General features: G+C 42.4%; 1 pseudogene across 1 annotated transcript; it reads right to left on the reverse strand.

The window, feature by feature from the left end:
* LOC308636387 (putative ribosome biogenesis protein RLP24) lies at nt 1-26,826 on the reverse strand (annotated as a pseudogene). The gene is made up of 2 exons: nt 26,342-26,826; nt 1-122 (listed from the first exon to the last, which is right to left on the reverse strand). The product of its transcript is annotated as a putative ribosome biogenesis protein RLP24 (transcript).
* Between the last annotated feature and the right edge of the window lie 653 nt (nt 26,827-27,479).

A 27,479-nucleotide genomic window follows, 5' to 3' on the forward strand; every position in this document is an offset into this window, starting at 1 on the left:
TCAATCCCGTCTTGATTTCCTGATGGTGCCACTTTCACCATACATTCCAGATGCCCGTTCCTCTGCCCACTGCACCCAGAGCTCCAAGCTCCTAAGTAGGAGCTCCTGCAGGTCTCTGCGTGCTGCCACAATGCAGGTGGACAAAGAAGGAGTTCAGGGCAATCATCAGGATGCACTGGGAGTGCTATGCTTGTCCCACTCCGGCTTGTTAGGGACCAGGAGCCCACTTCTCAGGAAACACTAGCTGGGGGACATGAGGTAACTTGACTGAGATCCTGGGCCTATTCACACCCCTGGTCGTCTGGGTCTCGTTTCCACTCTCAGAGCGCTTCACAAAGCTTCCCACTGTAGTTTGAAGCCTTTCCTGGAGGAGCACACCCTTGGAGAAACTAACCCAAACCAAACTGATCTCAAAGTTGATTTGTGTCCCACAAGGGAGGCTGTGCTGAGATTCTGAGTGTTGCTTTTGACTTTGCTGCCACCCAGCGCTTACACAGAGAAACTACCACATAATTTCCTTCAGCCCAGCTGTGTGTTTCGAGTCAAATGATCCTTTCAGAATCTGCTTAATGTGGAGGGCTGTGTTGCTTCTGAGGCCCTAGGTGTGGGAGGCCACTGGGTGGGTCAGAGGTTACACAGGAGAACCCCAATGTTAGTGGATAGCCAGCCCCAGACTAGAGCCGCTGCCTGAGGAGAAGCTGTTCCCTGGGTGGGAGTGAGGCTGAAGACTTGCCATTTAGAGAGCAGAGTGACAACTGGCCCCAGCAGGGACCAGTGGTGTCCCTAACTGCTTTGGAGCGGGGGGGGGGGGGCTCAGGGCTCAACTTACCTGATCTTGTGGGGAGAGAGCGGGTGCAGAGCCCCACATTCCTAGGATCAGCCTTGGCCTCTGGGCTACAGGGTGGGGAGGCTAAGCCCAGCACTATGACTTGGGAAGTCCAAGAACAGGAATATTCCCACCCACTTTGGGGCTGTCACCTGCCAGCAGCAGAGTGGACAGTGACTTCAGTGCCCTGCACACAGCTTAGGTGCCCTGGGTGCCTCTGTTCTTTAAGCCTTCAAAATGGACTCACCCCCAAAGGTCTGGTGAGTTTTACATTTTTACAGGTTTTGGGGAGACAATGGAACCCCGTTGAACATCCACTTCCAAGCAGATCTTGCTTCCCCCCCAATTCCTCTTCCAGCAGCAGCTTCCGCATTACAATTCTAGAATGCCTTTTTTTGGGAATAAATCAGCAAACCATTTCTAAAGTTTATATGGAAATGTATAAGACCAAGAAATGGCCCTTGAAAAAGGCACACACAAGGAGAAGATACTTGATATTGAATTGTACAGCTTCCTTGACTGAGACAACATGGCATCGTCCATGGAGAGAGAAACAGAGCAGGGGTCAAATCTGGCCTTCCTTTTGTTTTTGTATGGCCTCTGAGTTAAGAATGGTTTCACATTTTTAAATGGTTGAAGAAAAAAACAATATTACTTCATGAAGATGATATAAAGTTCCAGGTTTGATGGCCATACACCATCTTTTGGATGGAACACAGCCATGACTGTTGTCTGTGCATCTTATGCCCTTGAAGAAATACCTTTTGGAGAGACATGATTTGAATGAATTTGAGAGAAGTTTTGATCTAAGATCTATACTTATTCCACAGTGTATTATTAATTCAAGTGAGAAACCATATATATTTGGCCAATTTGAAAAAGGTATCAAATGAAATTTATCTCCAATAAAGGGCAAAGACATTTTAGAAAGAAAACTTATACGTGTAGTCAATGTGGAAAAAATTTCAGTGACCATTAAAACTTTATTCATCATCAGAGAATTCACACTGGAGAGAAATCTTATAGATGTGACGATGGTGGAAAGGCCTTCAACCAGAGTTCATCTCTCACTGAACACTAGAGAACTCATAATGGAGAGAAACCTTGTGGACGTAATGTTGTGGAAAAGCGTTCACTGGAAATTCATCTCCCATTCAACATCAGAGATCACACACCTTACAAATGCAGAAAATGTGAAAAGCCCTCAGTGAGTACTCACCCTTTACTCCGCATCAGAGTTCACCTTGGAAAGAAGCCCTGTGATGGTTCTGACTATGGGAAGGCCTTCACAGACGTCTCTCCACCCATAGTGGAGAGAAGCCCCATAAATGTCATGACTGTGGGAAAGCATTCAGACGGAGCACACACCCAGCTCCACACCAGACGACTCACATGGGGAGAAGCCCTATGAGTGTCATGGATGTGGAAGAGTATTCACTTCCCACTCAGCCTTTATACAACACCCAAGAATTCACACTGGGGAAAAGCCCGACATGTGCAGCGAATGTGGCCAGGGCTTCTCTGGAAACTCATCCCTTACTAAGCACCAGAGAGTCCACTCTGGAGAAAAACCCTATGAATGTGACAAATGTGGGAAAGCTTTCAGCCAGAGTACTCACCTTACTCAGCCAGAGAATTCACACTGGAGAGAGACCCTTTAAATGTGACCAGTGTGAAAGAGCATTTGGGACCACTTCTGTCTTGGTCAGACATCAGCATTTTCACATTTTAGAGCAGTCCTGACAATGCTACAATTTTGTGAACTACCATCATGTGTCACTTGATAGTGATGTGTTCAGAGAGAGGCCCCATTGAGTGATTTTTATCTTTATGTGAATGTGGTGGAGTGCATGACTGCTTTCACATGACTGGAAGCGCTATAGGGTTGTTCACACCAGCATCCTCACAAAGCTGCTGTGACAGCTATGACATCAAAAGGCATAGGCGCTTCCCAGCGTAGGGTCTTGTGAAACCACCATCATTTGTCGTCTATCATTAACCAGAATATGGTTATGCAGTGCATGACTGTCCTTTTATTCTTTTAGTCTGCTCTTACTTATGTGTTTTCTCCTCCTCCTCCTCCTCCTCCTCCTCCTCCTCCTCCTCCTCCTCCTCCTCCTCCTTTTGTACCAGCAATGGAACTCGGGGCATTCGACCACTGAGACACATCCCCATCCCTATTTTGTATTTTATTTAGAGAAGGGGTCTCACTGAGTTGCTTAGTGCCTTGCCATTGCTGAGGCTGGCTTTGGACTTGTGATCCTCCTGCCTCAGCCTCTCGAGTCGCTGGGATTACAGGCGTGTGCCACCATGCCCAGTGTTGTTGTATGCTTATTTACCATACCTTAGGGTGCGTGTGTGGTCTGTAGATCCTGGGAGACTCCACATGGAGAATCTGCATGCAGGCCACATCTCTTCTGTGGCTATTTCTAGATGGTACAGGGAGGGCTCAGCACCTGGAGTCTCACTGGGGCCTGAGGGGAAGTGTTACTGTGCACCTCATTGCTTGCTTTTATTCATGTTTTAATGATTCATTTTCTCATAGTGTTAAAGTATTTTAGAATTATTGAGAAGTTGATGTGTTAAAACTCAAAGTTAGTTTAAGTATGAATATTGTGTTTGTGTCTGTTACAAGAAGAACCTTGTGGGTGGGATTAGGTGGAGTGGTGCCTAGCACCGGTGAGGACCTGGGATCAATTCCAGGCACTGCAAGAGAAAACAAAACAAACAAGCAAAATACAGACTTGGGAGATCCTATCGCATAAATTAATTACTTTTGTCATTAAGTAGGTGACCCAAAAAGGAAGACTTAGGACATATTCGTCAAATGCAATGAATCCTCCTAATTTGAACCTGATTTGCTTTTGTCTAACTATAAAATTTAGTTGAAATACCTGGAGAAATCTGTATATTAATTGGGAATTTGATATTAAGAAATTTTCATGATTATTTTCAATTGTATTAAAGAGTTCTTTCCATTATGACTACAATGTTTTAGAGGAAATCTGACGATGCTGAGGTTTGCTGTGTGAGTCTGTTCACAGTGGGGGTGGGGCCTCTGGCAAGTCTCAGGGGCCACAGTCACGATGGCAGTAGGGATAGTCTCCTGGGGGACCAGGGCAGCATGTGTCCTGCAGCCCCTCTGGGCCATACATTGAGAGTCTTGTGGGCAGAATGCTGGACGGCATCGCCCAGCCTCCATAGGCTCCTGGGGTGAGCGCTGCATGGCAGAATGTGAGACTACACTGAGTCCCCCAGGGTGCCTGGGCCAGCTTGTGGCACCCAGCCCCCAGGGTCCTGCATGACCAGGACACCAGATTACACAGTCCAGAATCCCTGGGAATTCTGATTGAATGTTAGCCTGCAGCTCCAGAGGCATCCAAGGTGAGAGCTTAATTATCTAGAAAGAATTATCTGAATTATCTAGAATGCCCCAGGGCAGCGGGGTGAGGCTGGCAGCTCTCAGAGGCCACCACAGGTTTTGGCCAGCCTCAGGCAGTTAGGTTCTCCTCAACTTGACAGTGGCAACCATAGGCTGGGATTTCACTTTTTTTTTTTTTTTTGCACCAGGGATTGAACACAAGGGTACTTACTGAGACACATCCCCAGCTCTTTTTTTCCTTTTTTTATCTTTATTTTTTTTAATTGCTTTTATTTTTTAAATACATGACAGCAGAATGCATCCCAATTCTTATTACACATATAGAACACAATTTTTCATATCTCTGTTTATATGTAAAGTATGTTTGCACCAATTCATGTCTTCATACATGTACTTTGGATAATGATATCCATCACATTCCACCATCATTGCTAAACCCTGCCCCTCCCTTCCCACTCCTCTGTCCTATCTAGAATTTGTCTATTCTTCCCATGCTCCCTCTCCCTACCCCATTATGAGTCAGTCACCTTACATCAAAGAAAACATTTGCCATTTGTTTTTTGGTATTGGCTAACTTCACTTAGCATTATCTTCTCCAACTGCATCCATTTACCTGCAAATGCCATGATTTTATTCTCTTTTATTGCTAAGTAATATTCTATTGTGTATATATGCCACATTTTTAAGCCATTAATCTACTGAAGGGCATCTAGGTTGGTTCCACAGTTTAGCTACTGTGAATGTGATGTTATAAACACTGATGTGGCTGTGTCCCTGTAGTATGCTGTTTTTAAGTCCTTTGGGTATAGACCGAGGAGAGGGATACATCCCAGCTCTTTTTATTTTATTTTTTATTTTGAGACAGGGTCTTGCTAAGTTTCTTAGGGTCTTACTAAATTGCTGAGGCTGGCCTTGAACTTCTGATCTTCCTGCCTCATCCTCCAGAGCCACTGGGACTACAGGCACCACTGCGCCCAGCCTTAACTGCTTTTCTTAAAACCCATGATCCTAAAATGAGGCAGTCTCTGGCTAAGTCACTCTGTCTCGAAGACCACACTTCCCAGAGATCTCTGTAGTGGCCTGTTTCTGGCCTTCTGCTGCTGGTCACATGAGTAAAGTGTGCAGGGGCTCCCCGCAGCTACTGTATGTCTGCCCCATCTGCTTGCCTGGCCTCTGGCTGCTGCAGCACTTGGCCTGGCAGAGGGCAGGGCAGGGGTGCAGGGACAGGGTATCCTGGACTCCCTTTTCTCCTCTCCTGAGATTCCACTCCATAATGCCACAGGTAACACAGCCAAACCTAGTTACAGCGTGGGAGCAGATTTTATTCAGTAACAGCTGAAGGTGGAGGAAGAAGGGCTGAGACGCACCCAGAAGGAAGTCAGGAGTAGCACCACCTCTGAGCTTTGCGCAGCCTCCTCTGCTGGGCGTGGCCAGAAGGGGCGGGGCCTTGTGACGCCATCTTCCTTACAGTCCCGCCTCCTTCAGGGTGTGGACATGAGCTTTCTTCTCAGGACCCTGGGGAGAGGTTGGCTGCAGGACACTGTGCATCACCCGCAGGGAGGGGCAGAGCTGCGTTATCAGAGCAGCCTGAGGGGACACCTGGCTTGGTGACTCTCCTGGGTCCTGTCTCTAGGGACGCCTGGAGCTCCCTTCTCCTCAGAGCTGCCTGAGGGCGACACCTGGCGTGGGGACCCTCACGGGTCCTGTCTCTAGGGAGGCCGGGAGCTCCCTTCTCCTCAGAGCTGCCTGAGGGAGACACCTGGCGTGGGGACCCTCGTGGGTCATGTCTCTAGGGAGGCCGGGAGCTCCCTTCTCCTCAGAGCTGCCTGAGGGAGACACCTGGCGTGGGGACCCTCATGGGTCATGTCTCTAGGGACGCCTGGAGCTCCCTTCTCCTCAGAGCTGCCTGAGGGAGACACCTGGCGTGGGGACCCTCACGGGTCCTGTCTCTAGGGAGGCCGGGAGCTCCCTTCTCCTCAGAGCTGCCTGAGGGAGACACCTGGCGTGGGGACCCTCATGGGTCCTGTCTCTAGGGAGGCCGGGAGCTCCCTTCTCCTCAGAGCTGCCTGAGGGAGACACCTGGCTTGGGGACCCTCATGGGTCCTGTCTCTAGGGAGGCCGGGAGCTCCCTTCTCCTCAGAGCTGCCTGAGGGAGACACCTGGCGTGGGGACCCTCATGGGTCCTGTCTCTAGGGAGGCCGGGAGCTCCCTTCTCCTCAGAGCTGCCTGAGGGAGACACCTGGCGTGGGGACCCTCGTGGGTCATGTCTCTAGGGACGCCTGGAGCTCCCTTCTCAGAGCTGCCTGAGGGAGACACCTGGCTTGGGGACCCTCATGGGTCCTGTCTCTAGGGAGGCCGGGAGCTCCCTTCTCCTCAGAGCTGCCTGAGGGCGACACCTGGCGTGGGGACCCTCATGGGTCATGTCTCTAGGGACGCCTGGAGCTCCCTTCTCAGAGCTGCCTGAGGGAGACACCTGGCGTGGGGACCCTCTTGGGTCCTGTCTCTAGGGAGGCCGGGAGCTCCCTTCTCCTCAGAGCTGCCTGAGGGAGACACCTGTCTTGGGGACCCTCATGGGTCATGTCTCTAGGGACGCCTGGAGCTCCCTTCTCAGAGCTGCCTGAGGGAGACACCTGGCGTGGGGACCCTCATGGGTCCTGTCTCTAGGGAGGCCGGGAGCTCCCTTCTCCTCAGAGCTGCCTGAGGGAGACACCTGGCGTGGGGACCCTCACGGGTGCTGTCTCTAGGGAGGCCTGGAACTCCCTTCTCCTCAGAGCTGCCTGAGGGAGACACCTGGCGTGGGGACCCTCACGGGTGCTGTCTCTAGGGAGGCCTGGAACTCCCTTCTCCTCAGAGCTGCCTGAGGGAGACACCTGGCGTGGGGACCCTCATGGGTCCTGTCTCTAGGGAGGCCTGGAACTCCCTTCTCCTCAGAGCTGCCTGAGGGAGACACCTGGCGTGGGGACCCTCACGGGTGCTGTCTCTAGGGAGGCCTGGAACTCCCTTCTCCTCAGAGCTGCCTGAGGGAGACACCTGGCGTGGGGACCCTCGTGGGTCCTGTCTCTAGGGAGGCCGGGAGCTCCCTTCTCAGAGCTGCCTGAGGGAGACACCTGGCGTGGGGACCCTCGTGGGTCCTGTCTCTAGGGACGCCTGGAGCTCCCTTCTCAGGGCAGACTGAGGGCGACACCTGGCGTGGGGACCCTCGTGGGTCCTGTCTCTAGGGACGCCTGGAGCTCCCTTCTCAGGGCAGACTGAGGGCGACACCTGGCGTGGGGACCCTCGTGGGTCCTGTCTCTAGGGACGCCGGGAGCTCCCTTCTCAGGGCAGACTGAGGGAGACACCTGGCGTGGGGACCCTCGTGGGTCATGTCTCTGGGCAGGCCTGGAGCTCCCTTCTCAGAGCTGCCTGAGGGAGACACCTGGCGTGGGGACCCTCGTGGGTCATGTCTCTGGGCAGACCTGGAGCTCCCTTCTCCTCAGAGCAGCCTCAGGCAGATGCCTTGCTTGGAGAATCTCATGAATCATGTCTCTGGAGTGGCCTTGAGCTCTCTGAGGGAGGCACCTGGCTTGAGACCTCTGGGGTCATGTCTCTAGACTCCCTTCTGCTCAGAGCAGCCTGAGGGAGACTTCTGACTTGGATAACTTCATGGGTCATGACTCTGGGGATGCCTGGAGCTCCTGTCTCTTCAGCTGCCTGAGGGTACGCATGACTTGGGGACCCTTTGGGGTCATGTCTCTAGGGAGGCCGGGAGCTCCCTTCTCAGAGCTGCCTGAGGGAGACACCTGGCGTGGGGACCCTCATGGGTCCTGTCTCTAGGGAGGCCTGGAACTCCCTTCTCCTCAGAGCTGCCTGAGGGAGACACCTGGCGTGGGGACCCTCACGGGTGCTGTCTCTAGGGAGGCCTGGAACTCCCTTCTCCTCAGAGCTGCCTGAGGGAGACACCTGGCTTGGGGACCCTCATGGGTCCTGTCTCTAGGGAGGCCTGGAACTCCCTTCTCCTCAGAGCTGCCTGAGGGAGACACCTGGCGTGGGGACCCTCGTGGGTCCTGTCTCTAGGGAGGCCGGGAGCTCCCTTCTCCTCAGAGCTGCCTGAGGGAGACACCTGGCGTGGGGACCCTCATGGGTCCTGTCTCTAGGGAGGCCGGGAGCTCCCTTCTCCTCAGAGCTGCCTGAGGGAGACACCTGGCGTGGGGACCCTCACGGGTGCTGTCTCTAGGGAGGCCTGGAACTCCCTTCTCCTCAGAGCTGCCTGAGGGAGACACCTGGCGTGGGGACCCTCGTGGGTCCTGTCTCTAGGGAGGCCGGGAGCTCCCTTCTCCTCAGAGCTGCCTGAGGGAGACACCTGGCGTGGGGACCCTCACGGGTGCTGTCTCTAGGGAGGCCTGGAACTCCCTTCTCCTCAGAGCTGCCTGAGGGAGACACCTGGCTTGGGGACCCTCATGGGTCCTGTCTCTAGGGAGGCCTGGAACTCCCTTCTCCTCAGAGCTGCCTGAGGGAGACACCTGGCGTGGGGACCCTCGTGGGTCCTGTCTCTAGGGAGGCCGGGAGCTCCCTTCTCAGAGCTGCCTGAGGGAGACACCTGGCGTGGGGACCCTCGTGGGTCCTGTCTCTAGGGACGCCTGGAGCTCCCTTCTCAGGGCAGACTGAGGGCGACACCTGGCGTGGGGACCCTCGTGGGTCCTGTCTCTAGGGACGCCGGGAGCTCCCTTCTCAGAGCTGCCTGAGGGAGACACCTGGCGTGGGGACCCTCGTGGGTCCTGTCTCTAGGGAGGCCTGGAGCTCCCTTCTCAGGGCAGACTGAGGGAGACACCTGGCGTGGGGACCCTCGTGGGTCATGTCTCTGGGCAGGCCTGGAGCTCCCTTCTCCTCAGAGCAGCCTCAGGCAGATGCCTTGCTTGGAGAATCTCATGAATCATGTCTCTGGAGTGGCCTTGAGCTCTCTGAGGGAGGCACCTGGCTTGAGACCTCTGGGGTCATGTCTCTAGACTCCCTTCTGCTCAGAGCAGCCTGAGGGAGACTTCTGACTTGGATAACTTCATGGGTCATGACTCTGGGGATGCCTGGAGCTCCTGTCTCTTCAGCTGCCTGAGGGTACGCATGACTTGGGGACCCTTTGGGTCCTGTCTCTAGGGACGCCTGGAGCTCCCTTCTCAGAGCTGCCTGAGGGAGACACCTGGCTTGGGGACCCTCATGGGTCCTGTCTCTAGGGAGGCCGGGAGCTCCCTTCTCCTCAGAGCTGCCTGAGGGAGACACCTGGCGTGAGGACCCTCATGGGTCCTGTCTCTAGGGAGGCCGGGAGCTCCCTTCTCCTCAGAGCTGCCTGAGGGAGACACCTGGCGTGGGGACCCTCTTGGGTCATGTCTCTAGGGAGGCCGGGAGCTCCCTTCTCCTCAGAGCTGCCTGAGGGAGACACCTGGCGTGGGGACCCTCGTGGGTCATGTCTCTAGGGACGCCTGGAGCTCCCTTCTCAGAGCTGCCTGAGGGAGACACCTGGCGTGGGGACCCTCTTGGGTCCTGTCTCTAGGGAGGCCGGGAGCTCCCTTCTCCTCAGAGCTGCCTGAGGGAGACACCTGGCGTGGGGACCCTCTTGGGTCATGTCTCTAGGGAGGCCGGGAGCTCCCTTCTCCTCAGAGCTGCCTGAGGGAGACACCTGGCGTGGGGACCCTCTTGGGTCCTGTCTCTAGGGAGGCCGGGAGCTCCCTTCTCCTCAGAGCTGCCTGAGGGAGACACCTGGCGTGGGGACCCTCTTGGGTCATGTCTCTAGGGAGGCCGGGAGCTCCCTTCTCCTCAGAGCTGCCTGAGGGAGATGCCTGGCTTGGGGATACCATGCGCCACGTTCTAGGGATGCCTGGAGTGCTCTTATCCTCAGGGCAGCTTGAGGGAATGCCTGGTTTAGGGACTCTTTTGGGTCAAGTTTCTATGGACTCTCAGTGCAGCATCAGGGAGACACCTGAGTTGGGGACACTGTTGGTCATTTTTTTTTAACTGTGGATGGATACATATATTTATATTTATTTTTTTTTATTTTTATGTTGTGCTCCTCAGCACCTCAAACCCAGGGCCTCACACTTGCTAGGCAAGCACCCTACCACTGAGCCACAACCCCAACTCTGGGTCATGTTCTTAGGGATGTCTGGAACCCCCTCCTCAGAGCAGCCAGAGAGAGTTGTCTGACTCGGGGACGCCTGGGGTTCCCTTCTCCTTGGAGCAGCCTCAGAATCTTCTGGAAGGACTGGCAGCAGGTGAGGGGAAAGTAGGGAGGGTGAGGGGAAAGTAGGAGGGTGAGGAACAAGCCCCATCCTGGGCCTGAGCCTGGCTGAGAGCCCTGCTCTCTCCGTCACGATTTCACAGGCTGTGTAACTGTGCTCCTCCTGAGGCTGTGACCCGCATCATCTTAACACAGTGACCCTGGGTGGAACCTGGCAGGGATGAAGGAGGAACACTGAGGGAGGATCCTGAGCCCAGGGGGCATGGGGCCCCAGTGCGCTCCATTACTTGCTTTCCTTGTTGTTTTAATTGTTATTTTTCTTACAATGTTAAAGTAGTAGAAAAAATATTGAAAAATGGAAAAGTACATTTAAGTTTTGATATTTCTAACCAATGTATTTATTAAAAATTTATTCCAGGGCTTTCATAGAACTAAACTAAACTAAACCACACTTTTTTTTTTTTTTGGTTGAGAAGGTTCCAGGTTAATTGTCAGTTTATGTGTATTTTCCCTCTTTTGAAAATGTTTTTATTAGTGCATTTTAGTTATACATACTAGTGGGGTCCATTTTGACGTATGCAGACATGCATGGAATATGATTTGATCCATTTCACCCCAGCACTTCTACTTTTTCTTCCTTCTTCGCTCCCCCTCCTCCCTGTCCTCTACTGGTCTTCCTTCTATTGATTCATTGTTTTGTCAAATTGGTGGTTTATAGATAAACATCAAGGTGGGATTCACTGTGGTGTATTTATATATGTATATACATCATTTGGTCAATTTCATTCTGCAGTTCCTCCCCTTTTTCCATTCCTGCTCTCTCACTCTATATCTCATTCTATTCCATTGACCTGCCTTCCATCTTCATGGGATCACCCCCTTTTTTTTATTCCTTTATTTAGCTCTAGTTTCTGCATATAAGATAAAGCATTTGACCCTGGTTTTCTGAATCTGGCTTATTTCACTTAGCATGTTGTTTCATGCAGTTACCAGCAGATGCTGTAACTTCATTCTTCTTTATGGATAAGTAAAACACTGTTGTGCGTATATACCATGTTTTCTTTATCTGTTCGTCTGTTGATGAACACCTGTTCCATAGCTTGGCTACTGTGAATTGTGAATTGTGTTCCTTTAAACATTGATATGCCTTTATATCATGGTGATTATTGTTCTTTTGGATAAATACCAGGGAGTGGGACAGCTGGATCGTATGATGGATTTATTTCTAGTTTTTTTTTCTTGAGGAATCTCCATGTTGTTTTTCAGAATGGTTGTACTAGCCTGCAGTCCCACCAAAATATGTACCTTTCTCCACATCCTTGCCAAAGTTTGTTATTTTTCATATTCTTGATGTTTGTTATTCTAACTGGAGATGAAACCTTAATGTAGTTTTGATTTGCATTTCTCTGATTGCCAGGAATGTTGCACTTTTTTTATACCATGTATTTGTTAGCCATTTGTATTTCTTCTTTTGAGAAATGTCTATTTAATTCCTTCCCCCATTTTTGATTGAGCTATTCATTTTTCTGTCATTAGTGTTTTGAGTTCTTTATATATCCTGGATATTAATCCCTTGTTGGAAAAGTAGTTTGATTTAGTTTTCTTATTTTAGAGTTACTTTGCAATGTCTGTATTTACTAGGAAATGCCCCATGTCCTCTAGGTTGCCAATTCTGTGTAGTAGGTTTCTCCTATTCAATTTTTAATTTCTTATTTTTCTAGTTTTCTACAGAATTCTTAATCTTGTGAACTTCTGCTGTTTTTCATCAGCAATATTTTAAAAATATACTTTTAGCTTGCTTTATTTTTGATTGAGAGAATTGTCTTGTTTGAAAATTCTCATGATAATCTTAAATGATTTTAATTAATTTCTGCTTATTAAGATGTCTTTGGGGCCTGGGTGTGCAGCCTGGTGGAAGAGCACTTGCCTAGCATGCTAGAGACCCTGGGATTCCATCCCAGTACCACCCACACATACAGATGTCTTTGACAGGACTCAAGCATCAGAGGTGTCCAGAGATATGTTTTAAAAAATCATGTATTTACACATATACACATATGTCACAGTATACCTGTTCCAGATTTGTATGAAATTATTGTAGGAGTACATTTTGATGTTAACTATTGTCTTGCATGATATTTAAACTGCTGTAGATGAAACTTAACTCAAATCATTACAATGTGCAAGAAAATCAGTAGCTGCTTTTTATAATTCAGATACGTTTACTAAAAATAAACTTTTTTAGACAGACATTTTCTTTTGTACTTATCATTTTGGAAAGCACATACCTATGTCTTATTAATGTTCTACATTCATAGAAAGTTAGTTCTCTTATTTCTTGCAAGCAAGGGATTGGGCTTTCTGATGAGCATGATGCCTTATATATTACCAGGAATTCTTGTTAGAGACCTCTATTAGTGTTTTGCATCTGTTCAAAGTATCACTTAAACATATACCATTGTAATTTTGAGTTCAGAAACTTGAATTTCTTCTTTTGAGATTGTGAATTTGTTAGTATTGAGGGTTATTTCATGTGAAGTCCATAATGACATTTTATCTTAATGTTGGCACCCCCTATGTGCTTATAAGGTGGCTTTTAGAGTAGAGTTCAGTATATCTTATATCTATTGGATTCATTAGAAAAGTATATACACTTTGTGCATGTGTATGTGTGTGTGTGTGTGTGTGGGGGGGGTGCTGGGGATTGAATCCAGGGCCTTATGCATGCAAGGCGAGCACTCTACCATTTGAGCTATGTCCCCAGCCCACTTTTTATTATATTTGAAAGCTTATCATACTTGAATTAGTAGAAACAGAGGTTAGACATGTTAGTCTTGTGAGCTGGACAAAGTGCAGGTTTAGTTTAATCTTTTTTGGGAGGTTGACATAATGATTTCTCTCTGTTCTGCTTCTGCTATGGTTGGTTGTCTGGCCTGGAGAATATTTTCCCACTGGGGATTGAACTCAGAGCCTTGTATGTGCTCAGCAAACACTTAGCTACGTACACCCCAGCCCTTTTAAAATTTTGTTTGATACAGGGTCTTGCTATATTGCCCAGGTAGGCTCAAATTTATGATCCTCTTGCCTCAGCCTCCCAAATAGCTGGAGGATTTTGATGTCAGTATCACATATTTCCTATGTGTTAATAATTTCCTAAGATATATCATGTTCATTTTTCTTCTCAGCAGTAAAACCTTTTTGTTGTTTTATGCTTAGCATGAACATGCTCTATGATGTGACACTGCTGTTCATGATAGCCTACTTACGCAATGCACTGTAAGGAGAGCATTTTGATTCTGAGAGTCCAAGTTGTGTTTCAGGTCCAGCATATTTTCCTAGGAGCAGTGATTACTCATTTTCTATTTGATTACATGAATAAGACACAAATTCTTTTTTTTTCCCTTCTGTGGTGCTGGGGGTTGAACCCATGGCCTCCTGTATGCTGGGCAAGTGCTCTTCCACTGAGCTGCATTGCCAGCTCCATAGATCCTGTAGTTATCATTAGCTTCATGACTAGCTAGAGGGATAATGAAATATGTAGAAGTGCTACTGAATTTGGAACCATTCAAGAGTTTGGGCATCCAGTAATTCTTTGTGATTTCTAAAAGTTAGAGTGTTTTCTCACAACACAGCAGCATCTAAGGTCAACTCCTGGACTGACGGCCATTTGTCTTTCTCTCAGCTCACCACTTCCTGCAGAGCACCACGGAGAATGTGGATGCTGGTGTCCTTTTACACTCTTTCGCCCAGAAGGCATCACTCGTCATGGTCACCAATTCTGTTACCTTTTTCTTTTCTTTGACTATTTGTCCAGGGCAAATATTTTAATTCTATTACTGCTAAAGAATATGCCTAGAAACAAAATCAAGGCAAGAATTCTTTGGGATAAGTGATCCAAAGTCAAAGTGAGTCAATTTGCTATTGGAACATATCCTGACTCATATATTTTTACAAAGCCATGCTTTTGAGATAGTTCAGATAAGAGTTGAAATAGAGTCTCTAAAATGTCGTTTTTCCTCTCGTCTAAAGTGATGAAGTTTTTAGAAGGCAAACCCAGGACCTCATAACAGCATAAAAAGTTTACATGTGTGTTTTTACTTCAACATAGAACATATGAAAGAGGCACTTATCTTGAATTAAATATTAGCTTGAATTACTTGATTTTTCTGTCATAAGAAAGTTTGTGTTCATAATAAATATAGAATAGCTAAGAGTTTACATAACCAATAATTAACTGTATAAATAACTAGTAAGCAGGGTTTCTGAAAAAATAGCCTGTTTAAGGTTTTATATGAGTAGTTTTATCTTTATACAGAAATTGCAAAGAAAGTTCAGAGATTTCTCAGGTAGCCTCGACCTGGTTTTTCCTTTGTTATGTATGATTTGTGTGCACCGTCTCAGATGTGTCAATATCTTAGACCATTTATCATGGAGAGCAGATACTGGTGTGCTATAATTAACTGAAGTTCGGTTTCCTTTGTATTCTCTGTTCTCCCTCATCCTGTTCCAGGACCCCATCCAGGACCCCAAATGACATCCAGTCATCATGTATCCATAGACTCCTTTGGGGGTGACAGTTTCTCTGACCTTTCTTGTTCCAATGACCTCTACACTGTGAGGAGGACCTGTCAGGTATTTTATAGATTATTCTTCTTTGGGGTTTACTTGTTTTTTTTTTCTCATATTTAGACTGGGGCTATGGGTCTGGGGGAAGCAGGTCACACAGGTGGAGGCCTGTACTGTCAGGCCCTCAAGGTGAATGTCATGTTAGTACTGACTGTGCTCACCTGGCTGAGGCAGTGCCTTTCAGGTTTCCTGGTTTTTCTCTTACTTAGCCTGGGGCTGTGAGTCTTGGGGAGGCAGGTAACAGGTAGAGAGCTGCTCTGTCATCTCAGGCCCTCGAGGTAAATTGTCATGTTAGTACTGACTGTGCTCACCTGGCTGAAGGCTCATTTTGCCTTCACCCCTGGTAGCACCTTTCAGGTTTCTCACTGTGAAGTTACTGTTCTCTGCATGTCCACATTGTCTGTGTTCTTTTGGAGGAACTCACTAGGCAGAGCCCACACTTAAGGAGCAAGGAGTTAGCTCCCTCCTTGATGACCGTGTCTGCCTCAGTTATCTGGAATTTTTCTACACTAGAGGTTTCTATTTGACCCCAAATGTTTATGTATTCATTCTTTTATTTGTACAAGTGTGGACATTGGATAGTTACTTTGAGCTGCTCTTTGTTATCTAATTCTATAGTGTCTTGTTGCTCAATCCATTTCTGCTTTAGCCATTGGAGTTCTTTCTTTCAGGAGCTCTTTCCATTATCTCCTGTTGTCCTTTAACGTGTTTTCTGGTTTTGTTCTAAAGTTCTTTCCTTCTAATACTTAAAGATTATCCTGACTCATATATTTACTATCTTGGTCCTAGTATCAGCCACTTCTTCATAGAGCTCTGGCTCCTTGTATTAGAGTGGTATTAAAACTTTCATCTGGTAGCTAAATGTGCCCATGACATCTTTACCCTCACAAAAGACAATGCAAATAAGTGTGTGTGTGCTCTAATCTATACCCCCTAATTATAATTATGTTTATGTGGAACCATCTGTGTTTGTACTAAGATAAACATGAGTTTATCGCAGTCAGTGGATTCTGATCCATTATGTCATAGATCATTCTGCCTTCACCCTTTACTGTCATGTTTCATGACTAAACACTCAGGGTCACTCCAGGTGAACTGGGCTGGCATGAAATAATCACACAGAGACAGAGAAAGATCTTTTTGGGGGGTCCTGTGATGACTTCTCTGACCTTAGAGGTCTGTGTAAAGAGAAAGAGGGAGGGAGGAAGGGAGAGAGGGAGGGAGGGGGAGAGAGAGAGAGAGAGAGAGAGAGAGAGAGAGGGGAGGGAGGAGGGAAGGAGGGAGGGAGAGGGATAGGAGCACATGCTGAACCCTTTTATTGGGAAGGAACTCTTCAAATGAGGCAAGGAGTAGGATTACAAGGGAACAGGAGAGTGTAGCCCAACCCCTCTGGGTGCTGCCTACTGCTAGGGCCACTTCCAGGGCCACACCTTATTATCCCAGTGAGGGAAACGCCTGAGTCACATGGCACTATTGCGCTAGACTACAGTGATCTTTCAGATCCCCATGGTGCATCAGACTTAAAGGTGTGGGCATTTGGAGTGGCTCCCCATAATATCGATACTGTTGCATCTAAAAATAATGTAATACCTAAGCTGTGGCCTTTAATACTTATGTAATTTTCATACTCAAGCACCTAAAACATATAGTAGTTGCCCTGAAACCTTTAATAGCAATGTAACACCCATAGTATACCATCTTATACTAAGATATTAGCAGTCTTGTGGTCTTTCATATTGATATTATATCCAAAGTACATCTAAAACAAATGTAATAGCTGACCTTTGGTCTCTAATACTAATATAATTTGGACATAATAATTAGATGCACAATATAACATCTAATACTAATATAATAACTGCTTTTTGGTCTTTTACAGTAATATGATATCCATAGCAAAACATCCCAATCTAACATAATAGCTGTCTGGTAGTCTTTCATACTAGTATGTAACATACATACTGTCTCATCTAATATAATAGCTCTCCTGTGTCTTAATATTAATGTACTTGTACCTTTGCCTCTATTACTAAAATGATGTCCATACTATAGCACCTAATGCTAATATAATTGCTGACCTGTGCTCTTTAATTCAAATGTGATGTCTATACTACAGCCTCTAAAATTGATATAATAGTTGCCCTGTGGCCTTTAATTGTAATATAAAATCCATAATACAGCATCAAAAACTGATATTATATTGGCACTGTGGCCTTTCATACTAACATAATATCCATACTATGGACTCTAATATAATAGCTTCCTGTGGCCTTCAATACTGACATATTATAAATTCTGGTACCTAAAATTTTATAATATCTGCCCTGTGGTCTTTAATACTAATGATATCTATAGTATAGCATTTAAAATAAAGTAAATACAATAAGTGCCTGTGACCTTTAATATTAACATAATATCCATAATTTATCATCTAAATCTAATACTGCCCAATGGCCTTTTTAAAATATTTTCTTAAGTTATAGATGGACTCAATACCTTTATTTTATTTATTTATTTTTATGTGGAACTGAGGATTGAACCCACTCCCTCATGCACACCAGGCAAGTACTCTACCACTGAGCCAGAACCCCAGCCCCTATGCTGTGGCCTTTAACATAAATTTAATATAAAAACTATGGTCCCACCCTGGGCTGGGGTTGTGGCTCAAGTGGTAGAGCGCTTGTCTTGTATGCATGAGGCATTGGGTTTAATCCTCAGCACCATATAAAAATAAAGTAAAGATGTTGTGTCCACCTAAAACTAAAAAAATAAATATTAAAAAACCATGGCCCTTGAAATTAATAAAAAGCTTGTCCTGTGGCATTCCAATACTGATATTATATCCATCCTATAGCTTCCCTCTGCCCTTTAATATTAATATAATATCCTGTGATAGCATCTAAAACTAATATAATATGTTCTCTGTGGCATTTAATTTTAATAAAATATTTATGCTATAGCATCCCATACTAATATTATAGCTGCTCTGTGATGTTTATGATTAATATAGTATCAGCATTATAGATTTTAAAATTAACATTATAGGTACTCTTTGACCTTTAATTTCCATATAATATCCATACTATAGCACCTAAAAGTAATATAATACCTGACCTTTAATATTAACATGATATCTGTACAAAAGCATTGAAAATCAATATATTAGTGCCCTTCATCTTTTACTGTTAATATAACATCATTAATACAGAATATAATACAGATATACTACTGCCCTGTGTCCTTAAATGTTAATATTATATTGATATTGTAGCAATGAAAATTAATACAATAACAGCCCTGTTTCCTTTATTATTAATAATATCAGTAGTGTAGCCTGGAAAAGTAATACATATCCTGTGGCCTTTAACATTTTTGTAATGTAGTGTGGCCTCTGAAACTAGTAATAGCTTAAATATTGCCTTTCATGATAATATGATGTCTGTAATATAGTATCTAAAATAATACAATAGCTTTCCTGTTGCCTTTAAAATATTATAGTATTCATAGCATGACATCTCAAATTAAATAAATAGTTGGGTGCAGAGACACACAATTGTCATCTCAGTGACTTGGGAGGATAAGGCAGGAGCATCACAAACTAAAAGCCAGACTCAACAACTTAGCAAGGCCCTAAGCAACTTAGCAAGACCCTGACTTAAAATAAAAATAAAGGGCTGGGGCTGAGGCTCAGTGGTAGCATGCTCACCTGGCACATGTAAGGAACTGGGTTTGATCCTCAGCACCACATAAAAATAAAATAGAGGTATTATATCCACCTACAACTAAAAAATACATATTAAAAAATAATAAAAAGGGCTGGGAATGTGACTTAGTGGTTAACCACCCCATGCCCAATCCCTGATACCAAAATAAATAAATAAATATTTTTTTTTAAAAAAGCATGCTGTAGCCTTTAATACTAATGAGATTTCAATAATATAGCATCTGAAACTAATATAATACTTGCCCTGTGTCAATTAATACTGATATGATGTCCACAATATGATATGTAAAGCTAACATCATACTTCTCCTATGGACTTTAATATTACTGTGATATTCTACTAGAACATTAGAAGCAAATAATAGCTGCACTTTTACCTGTAATGGATGGGCTGTCCTTACTGTAGCATCTGAGACTAGCATATTAGCTGTCCTATGGCCTTTAATATGAATATAATATTTCATGTTATATAATCTAAAAGTAATATATAAGCTGCCCTATGGCCTTTAATGTTAATGTAATATCCATATTTAGCATCTAAAATAAATATAATGGCTGCCCTGTAGCCTTTAATACTAACATGATGTCCTTACTATACCACCTAAATATAACAAAAGAACTTCCCCTTGGTCTTTAATATTAATGTAATATCCATACTTTAGTATCTAAAACTAACACAATAGCTTTCCTGTGCCTTCTTTACTAATGAAATATACAAAGTGCAGCATCTGCCCTGTGGCTTTTACTGCTAATATATGTAGTATAGCTTATAAAACTGACATGACAGTTGTCCTGTGACCTTTGATACTCATATCTAAATATAATAGTTGTGCTGTGGCCATTTATATGCATGTAATATTTGTATTATGGCATCTAAACCTAATATAATGCTTCCTGAGTCTTTAATACTATCATGATATCCATATGATAGTATCTAATATTAATATAATAGTGGCTTTGTAGCTATTATCATTCAAAACTAATATAATAACTGTCCTATGGCCTTTTGTAGTAAAATGATATCTATACTATAGCATCTCAAGTTAATATGATAATTGCACTGTGGCCTTTATTACTAGTTATATCACCTTTAACATATATCACCTTAAACATATAATATATGCTCCGTGGCCTTTAATGTTAGTGTAATATGCATTCTATACTAAAACTAATATAAAATTTGCCCTGCATTATTTAATATAATGTAATATACATATTAAAGCACATTAAAGTAATGTAATATGTGTCCTATGGCCTTTATTACTAAAATGAGATCCATATTTTAGCATCAATACTAATATAAGAGATTCCTTGAGGCCTTTAACACTAATATGATATCCATACTGTAGCTCTAAAGCTAATGTTATAGCTGTTCTGTGGCACTTAACATCAATGTAATATTAATACTATAAACTGTTAAACTAATATAATAGTGGCTATGTAGCATTTATTGCTAATGTGATATCCATAATATAGCATCTAAAATTAATATAATAGCTGCACTGTAGCATTTAATATAGTATCCACACGATTGCATCTAAAACTAATATAATTACTGCCTTGTTTCTTGCTTCTACTGGCAGAGGGGTCTGCACAAGCTGCAGCCTTCTGAAGCTGAGAAGTGTTGCAGCTCTCAATGGTGGCCATGCCCTCCAGTGACACAGCAGACCCCAGCAGCTCACTGTCAGTTTCTTCTTCTTTCTGGGTTCTTGTCTTGTGAATTTGAAGAATGAAATCACAGACCAGGATGCGTGAGTGTGAGAGCAGGATTTATTCACATGAGCATAGAAACAGGACTCCTGTAGTGTGAGCAGTGCAAGAGGAGCCCTAAAAAGGGTTGCCATCTGATTGTGCCAGTCTAGGTTTATACAGCACTTGGGTCCACACTATGGGTCCAAACTTATGCTAATCAGCATTTGAAAAAAGTACCAATGCTGTTGGTCCAAACATTATGCTAATTAAGGTTTGGAAATGCACTAACACTATTTGTTAGCCCTGAATTCCATTCAGGTTTGCCCTACTTCCTTTATCTCCCTGCTCCTCTGGAATGACAGGTCAGTGCACCATGGCCTGTTGAGGGCGGCTGTGGCCCTCAGCGATGGCCTGCTTGTGGCAGTGATCCACCCCACCTCAGGCTCCCAATGCCAGCTTGGCAGACTCTTTGAGGCTGTGGCCCATGCTTGGCACCTGTGCTCCAGTCTGCCCAGGTTGTTGCTCCTCTGCTTTGCTCTGCTGCTTGGCTGCTGCTTCTCAACAGAGACCAGTGTGCCAGCTGCATGGCTTGGCAGCTGGGAAGCTGTGTCGCTGGCCTGTAGCACTAATAGGATATCTGTACTGTACCATACACACATAGTATAGCAATTGCTCTGCAGCTTAAATATTAATATAATATCAGTATTGTGGCCTTCAAAACTGAAATCACAATGGCCCTGAGGCTGTTTAATTCTAATATGATATCCAAATGTTAGCATCTAAAATTAAAATAATATTTGGCTTGTGATCTCTAATACTAATAAGATATTTATGCTATGCAACCTAAAATTAATATAATAGCTACCCTGTGGCCTTTAATATTATTATAATATTCATACTATAGCATCTAAAAGTAATGTGATAATTGCCTTGTGACCTTTATTATTAATGTAAAATCAGACCAACACATCTTAAACTGATATAATAACTGACTTTTGGCTTTTAATATTAATCTGATATCCATATTATAGCACCTAAAATTAATAAAATATCTCCCCTGTGGCCTTTGATATTTATGTAATATCCATACTCTGGCCTCAAATCCTAATATAATAGTTTATAATATTTATACTGTGACCTCTAAAATATCAGAGTAGCCCTTGTGGCCTTTATTACTAATATGATATTTATTTTAGAGCATGGATATGTGATAATAGCTGTGGCCTTCAATATTAATATGATTTATAGACCATAAATTGAAAATTGGTATCAAAGCGGTACTGAGGTATTTAATACTAACATGATGATATTCATACTGCACATTTAAAACTAATATAATGTGGTCTTTAATATTAATATGATATCCCTACTGTGTACTCTAAAACTAGTGTAATAGCTTCCATGTATCCTTTATTACTAATATAATATCCATTCTATAGCATCTAAAACTAAAAGAATAGCTGCCCTGTGGCCATTTATATTAATATAATAGCCAAAATATAGCATCTCAAACTGATATAATATTTGTCTTGTGGCCTTTAATAATAAAACTAATATAATATGTGCCCTGTGCCCTTTAATACTGACATGATATTTATATTATAGCTTCCAATACTAATATAATGGTTGCCCTGTGGCATTTATAATTGATATAATATCAGTAATATAGATTCTAGCCAAGTGCAGTGGTGCATGCCTGTAATCCCAGCAACTCATAAGGCTGAGGCAGGAGAATCATGAGTTCAAGCCAGCCACAGCAACTTAGTGAGGCACTTAGCAACTCAGCAAGACCCCATTTCTAAATAAAATATAAAAAAGAACTGGGGATGTTGCTCAGTGGTTAGGTACCCCTGGTACCAAAAAATAAATAAATAAATTATATATATATATATATATTTTTTTCTAAAACTAATGTAATAGGTACCCCGTGGCCTTTAATTTTAATACAATACCATATATATATTTTAAAATATTTACTTATTTATTTATTTTAGTTTTCGGCAGACACAACATCTTTGTTTGTACATGATGTTGAGGATCGAACCCGGGCCGCACGCATACCAGGCGAGCGTGCTACCACTTGAGCCACATCCCCAGCCCACAATACCATATTATTGCACCTAACACTAACATAATAGCTGACCTGTGACATTTAACTAACATGACATCCATATGATAGAATTGGAAACTGATATATTAATTCCCTGTGGCTTTTAATATTAATATATCATTATTAGTATATCATCTAATACTAATACAATAGCTGTCCTATGGACTTTAATATTACTATGATATCATACTATAGCTTCTAAAACTAAAATAACAGCTGAACTTTGTTTTGCCTTCATCACTGATGTAATATCCATACTATCTTACATTAATTCAGTAACTGCCCTGTGGCCTTCAGTGTAAATTTAATAATAACTATGCTATAGTGTCTAACACTAGTATAAAGCTTCACTTTTAACCCACATAATATCCATATTATAATGTATAAAACTAATACAATAGCTACAGTCTGGCCTTTAATGCTAATATGAATTCCATACTGTACTATCTAATACTAATATAATAGATGCTCGGTGGCTTTAATAATCAAAATCTGTAGTTTAGTATCTAAAACTGATAACTTCCCTGTGGTCTTTAATTCTAACATAATATTTATAGTGAATTTCTAATACTCATGTAATAGCTATCCTGTGTCCCTGAACATTAGTATAATATCCATATTATTGCATCTGAAACAGCTGACTGTGGACTTCATCACTAATATAATAGTCATACTATAGCATGTAAAATTAATACAATAGCAGCCCTGTGGCCTTTACTAGTAACACTTCTGCATCTAAAACTAATGTAATAGGTGCCCTATGACCTTAAATACTGATGTGAATCCACATTAGCGCATCTGAGACTGATATAATAGTTGCCTGTGGCCTTTAATATTCATATCAACACTATAGCTTCTAAACAAACCGACAAACAAAAGCTGCCTAGTGACCTTTATAACTAATATGATATCTATCTTATATTATCTAAAACTGATATAGTCGTTGCTCTGTTCCTTTAGTACTAATCCGACATCCATAATGTGGTATCTAAAATTAATGTAATAGCTGCACTCTGGTAATTATAATTAATATATTCCCCATATTAGAGATTCTAAAACTAATGCAGTTGTGCCCTGTAGCCTTAAACACGATTATAATGTCCATACTGTACAATCTACAACTAATGTGATAGTGCTTTGAGGCCTTTGATTTTAATATAATATCCATACTATAGCATCTAAAACAAATAGAATAGCTGCCTTATGACATTTAATACTAATACAATATCCGTACAGTAGCAAAAAGAAAACTGATATATTAATGCCCTGTGTCTTTTATACTGATATAACATCTTTAATATTAATATGATGGAGATATTATAGTAACAAAAATTTATATAACTGCCCTGTTATTATTAATACAATATCCATACTGTGGCCTATAAAACAGGCCTCTCAACTCAACACCTCTCAACTCCCATGTTTTCCTTCACCAACTGTTCTAATCTCCTGTATATTCCTCTACCACCTCCTTTCTCAGCCCCCTTTGTATTATATTAACAATACCTATCCTGTGAGCTCTAACATTAATATAATACCCATAGTGTGGCCTCCAGAACTAATGTAATTGCTTTAATTTCACTTTTCATGCTAATATGATATCTGCATACAGCATCTAAAACTAATACAATAGCTGCACTGTGGTCTTTTTTTTTTTAAAGAGAGAGTGAAAGAGGAGAGAGAGAGAGAGAAAAATTTTTAATATTTATTATTTTTTAGTTCTCGGCGGACACAACATCTTTGTTGGTATGTGGTGCTGAGGATCGAACCCAGGCCGCACGCATGCAAGGCGAGCGCGCTACGGCTTGAGCCACATCCCCAGCCCGCACTGTGGTCTTTAAAACTATTATAATATCCATAGCATGATATCTTTTTTTTAAATTTATTTTTTAGTTGTAGTTGGACCTAATACCTTTATTTTATTTATTTATTTTTATGTGGTGCTGAGGATTGAACCCAGGGCCTCGCACGTGCTAGGCAAGCGTTCTACTACTGAGCCACAATCCCAGCCCCCATAGCATGATGTTTAAATAAATAGGTGCCCTGTGACCTTTAATACTAATGAGATCTCAAAACTATAGCATCTGAAACTAATATAATACTTTCCCTGGGGCAATTAATACTAATATGACATTCATAATATAGCACTCAAATAAAATAGAATAGCAGCCAGTGGACTTTAATGTTATTGTGACATCCATAGAACCACATCTAAAACTAATAAAAACTGTTCTGTGTACTATCCATGCTATGGCATATATAACTATTATATATTCTATGACCTTTAGTATTATTGTGATATTCATATTGTACCACCTAATATTAATATAATAGCTGCCATGTGGCTTTATACTAACAGGATATCTATCTTATGGCATATAAAACTAATAAACAACTGCCATGTGGATATCAATACTAATATAATATTATACTACTGTACATAAATTAAAGTACTGTAAATTATAGTACTGCACTGCCCTGTCACTTTTTTACTAATATAATTTCCAAAATATAGCATCTAAAAACTGATGTAATACCTACCCTGTGGCCTTTAATAGTAACAAAATATCCATAGCATAGCATCTAAATTTAATACTTTAGTTGCCTTGTGACCTTTTATATTAACTTAATAGCTCTATAAGAGCATCTAAAATAAACATAGTAACTTTTCTGTGGCCTTTAATATTTCTGTGATATCCATGCTATGGCACCTAAAATAACATAATAGCTGCCCTGTTGCATTTAACATTAATATAATATCCAAATTATATTATCCAAAATTAATATGATAACTCCCGGTAGCTTTTTGGAGTAATATGATATTCATACTACACCATCTCAAGCTAATATAAAAACTGCACTGTGGCCTTTAATGCTAATGTAATATTCATAATATAGTACCTTAACTAATAAAATAGAGGCTTTCTATGGTCTTTTATCATCTCTTTAATATTAATTTAATATCCATACTTTAGCATCTAAAAATAATAAGAATATTCCCTTTGCCTTTAACCTAATGTAATATTTATATTATTGCATCTTTTAAAAAAATTTTTTTAGTTGTTAGTGAACCTTTATTTTATCTATTTATATGCAGTGCTGAGAATCAAACCTAATGCCTCACACATGCTAGGCAAGCACTGTACCATTGAGCTACAACCCCAGCTCCTGTATCTTCTTTTTTTTAACTGCAAAAACATTTTATTTTATATATCACTAGCCATAAATTTTTGTAATTGGTTATTACGTAAATGCTGCCTAGTGCCATTATTCTGCCCACAATCCACTTGTGCATTTATAAACAGAATTTTCATGATTTACATAAGCACTTCTATCAGTGAAGGTGTTACAGTGAGGTGCAATCTAATATCCATAATCTGATGCTTTGCAGATAGCAATGCAGGAGAAAATTATTTGTAATCATCTTTTGCTTCAGTGACCTTATATAAAAATCAATAATTTAGAATTAAATTCTCAGTTTCCAAAGGAGATTTTCAAATGTACATATAGAAATGGTTACAGAGGGCTGGGGCTGTGGCTCAAGCGGTAGCGTGCTCGCCTGGCATGCGTGCGGCCTGGGTTCGATCCTCAGCACCATATACAAACAAAGATGTTGTGTCCGCCGAGAACTAAAAAATAAATATTAAAATTCTCTCTCTCTCTCTCTCTCTCTCTCTCTCTCTCTCTCTCTCTCTCTCTCTCTCCCCCTCCCTCTCTCACTCTCTCTTTAAAAAAAAAAAAAAGAAATGGTTACAGAGAGCAAGATTTTTAAGAAACATGTCCACATGTCTACATCCTGTTGTAACTGCTGTACTATTTTTTTTTATTCCAGCTTCTTTCCTTTGCCTGAAAGAGGGGTTCAGATAAGATGGAAGTTTTGCTTGACTTCTTTAATGTCCTGAACTTTCTGTAGCTCTATTTTTCTTCAATCTGTTCACTATAAATTTAGCTTGGCATTTCTGTTTGATCTCTTCAACTCTCTTCATTGCATCAATACTTTTATTCCATAGTTCTCACTGGCATTTGACAGGTTAATTTCTACATTTTTCAAATTCAAATGAATTATCCACTGTAAGCTCTTGACTTACTGCTTTCCTGAATGCTTTAGTCCACCTGGCCTTGTGAGGATTATGCTTCTTTTAAAAGTTCTTAGGACATTTGGATTTACAGGATCTGAATATCTTGCAATAACTGAATATGAGCATCATGCCATGGACAGGGTAGATGGGCCCTGAACAGAAATAACACTTATTGATATGCATGTTGAGCCTTTGGGACCCCACCAACCAGGCCATGAGCTGGAGAGGAAGAGATATCATATTATTACATCTTAAACTAATGTAATATATGCCCTTGGCCTCCAATACTATTATGATATTCAAACATGCCATCTAAAACTAATATAAAAGCTGATCATGGCTTTTAACACTAATATTATATCCGTAGCACTCCATCTGAAACTAATATAATAGCTGCCCTGTGGAAATGAATACTAATGTGATATCCATACTATAGTATTTAAAACTTATATAAGAGCTTCCCTGTGGCCTTTAACATTAATATCATGCTATAGTATCTAACACTAATACAATAGCAGCCCTGTGACCTTAAATACTAAGATGATGTTAATACTATAGCATCCAAAACCAGTATAATACTTGCCCTGTGATCTTTAATATGACTGTAATATCCATACTATAGCAACTAAAGCTAATATAATAGGTGTTCTGTGTGTTTAATATTAATATAATATTAATAATGTGGCCTTGAAACAGAAATAACAACTGCCTTGTGGCCTTTTATTCTAGTATACTATCCTACTACATCTTGTAAAACTAATATGATAGCTGCCCTGTAGGCCTTTAATACTAATATGACATTTATACTATACTTGTGAATGCCCCCTCACCCTGCT

Source organism: Spermophilus citellus (genome assembly GCF_964194105.1).
Source record: "Spermophilus citellus genome assembly, chromosome: 17".
Classification (NCBI taxonomy): Eukaryota; Metazoa; Chordata; class Mammalia; order Rodentia; family Sciuridae; genus Spermophilus; species Spermophilus citellus.